This window comes from Glycine soja, chromosome 11 (assembly GCF_004193775.1).
Source record: "Glycine soja cultivar W05 chromosome 11, ASM419377v2, whole genome shotgun sequence".
NCBI lineage: Eukaryota > Viridiplantae > Streptophyta > Magnoliopsida > Fabales > Fabaceae > Glycine > Glycine soja.
The window spans coordinates 12955746-12958312 of NC_041012.1; the positions used below are offsets into that span (position 1 = coordinate 12955746).

Consider the following 2567-nt stretch of genomic DNA (forward strand, 5'->3'; position numbering starts at 1 on the left):
TGATATGCAGAAGAACATAGACCATAGACTCTAGCAACAGGTGCAGATTTCTGATTCATGGCAAGCTGAGTTACTAGGTTGACCAAGGCATCAAGTTTTCCCTCAAGCTTTTTATTTTCAGTAGATGAAGATGAATTCGTGGCCACCTCATGGACTCCTCTAAGGACAATAGCATCATTTCTTGCTCTGAATTGTTGGGAGTTGGAAGCCATCTTCTCAATCAAATTCCTAGCCTCAACAGGGGTCATATCACCAAGAGCTCTACCACTGGCAGCATCAATCATACTCCTCTCCATGTTACTAAGTCCCTCATAGAAATATTGAAGAAAGAGTTGCTCAGAAATCTGGTGGTGAGGACAACTTGCACACAATTTCTTGAATCTTTCCCAGTACTCATACAAGCTCTCTCCACTAAGTTGCCTGATGCCTGAAATGTCTTTTCTGATGGCAGTGGTCCTAGATGCAGGGAAGAATTTCTCCAAGAATACCCTCTTAAGGTCATCCTAGCTGAAAATGGACCTGGGAGCAAGGTAGTATAGCCAATCTTTTGCCACTCCCTCTAGAGAATGAGGAAAAGTCTTTAGAAAGATATGATCTTCTTGGACATCAGGGGGCTTCATGGTGGAACAAACAATATGGAACTCCTTAAGATGCTTATCAGGATCTTCACCTGTAAGACCATGAAACTTGGGCAGCAAATGTATTAGTCCAGTCTTGAGAACATATGAAACATCCTCATCAGGATATTGAATGCACAAGCTTTCATAAGTGAAATCAGGTGCAGCCATCTCCCTAAGAGTCCTCTCATGAGGTCGAGGTTGAGTCATGTTCTCAATATGAAAATTAGTAGTTCAATGCTCAAAATCAGAATATTTAGAATCACTAGTAACAAAATACTCAGAATGCTCAAAATGCTCACAATGCTCAAAATGCACAGAATGATCAGGATGCACACTATGCCTAACTAATCTATGAAAGGTTCTATCTATTTCAAGATCAAAGGGTTGTAAATCACCTGGATTGCCCCTAGTCATGCACTATATGAAGCAAATAATGTGTTCTCAAACAAGCACCAGGGGAGGGTTAAAACTACAACTATAGTCAAATGATATCCAAATGAGCTGAAATTTTGTGAGCAACACCCTAAAATCATGCAAAGATAGCACAAAAAATTTCAAACAAAAATTCAAAGTCTAATTATGAAAACTACTTAAGAAAAGTTTAGAAAAATAGGACAATAATACTTGAAAAATAAAAAAAACTTAGTAAACAGCTGATTTTTCGAGTTTGGGAGACCCTAACCGGCTTTGCCAATTAATACAGTATAGGAAATTTTTTTCTACCCCAAATGCATATATAATAATAATCATTCTGATACCCGAAGCAAAAGTTATGGCCATTTTAAGTTTTGCTAAACAAAAGTTCCCAAAATTTTTGTCTCTCTCAAATTCAACCACACCAAGTGCTCCTGGTATTTTTCACACAAAATATGGATCAAAAGAAACTACCACACAAAAAATAAGCCAAAAATAACAACTCTAACTATCAAAACAAAAATCGCTAATTAAATTTCAAAATCAGTCGCTAATCACTATTCACAGCAGAACACCAATGAATCAGTCGCTAAACAGTCGCTAAACAGGGGACGCGACTGAAATGCAAAACAGAATGCTACACAAAACAAAACAACTAAACACTATTATGAACCTTTGGCCCACTGCTCCTCGGCAACGTCGTCAAATTTGATCAAGGCCGTACCCGAATCGAATAAACCTTAAAAATGCAGTATCTAGGAAGTGATCCTAGGTCGTCTCCCAATGAGCAATGGTCAACCAAACGTTCATAATAGATAGTGATAAAACAATTACGAATTGGGGGGGTTGTTTGTTTTTGTAAATTAAACAGCAAGCAAATTTTAATTAGAAAATAACAGAATTAAAACATGTTGTTCCCTCTTGATTCACAAGCAAGTCTCTTATCCTAGGTTACAATGATTTATCCCTAATCAGTTCAACCACTTAATCCAACCCTAAATTAAATTACTAAGCAAAAATTAACATAAGGCTGTCATTATGTGATTAAGCAACACATACACCAATTAATCATGAACGAAACTGATCATTAAGCATGAACGTAAATTAAGCGCATAGACAATTAATCAAGCACTAAGCATGCATGGATTAATAGCAACAAATACAGAGAAATTGGTGAAGAGGAAAAATTGATCAGTATTCAATAGTAATAAAAAAACCTCAAAGAGAGTTGTGCTTGATCCTCAAGAGAAAACAACGCTGGAGACTTAGCCTTCCATTAATCAACAAAAAACGAAATTGTAGATTGAAGCAGAAACGAAATTGCAGAAAATGAATTTTATTCTACGTGAACAGTGTGCATGAACACTAATAAAAACTGGAATTGCCAAAACCCTAAAATTATTCTCCTCTCTCCAAAAACTCCTTAAACTAAAACCCTGGTGCTATTATATAGGTCCTCATCCCCAAAGCTTACAAATATATTTTAAGTCCAAGCCCATAAATGAAATAAAATAAAATATGGACAAGATAAGA

At 36.4% G+C, this 2567-nt stretch overlaps 1 non-coding gene across 1 annotated transcript; it reads left to right on the plus strand.

Annotated features, from left to right (window-relative positions):
- Window positions 1-342: 342 nt before the first annotated feature.
- LOC114377703 lies at window positions 343-449 on the plus strand. Its single transcript, XR_003659142.1, has one exon. It is a non-coding gene; the product is annotated as a small nucleolar RNA R71 (small nucleolar RNA).
- The last annotated feature ends 2118 nt before the right edge of the window (window positions 450-2567 follow it).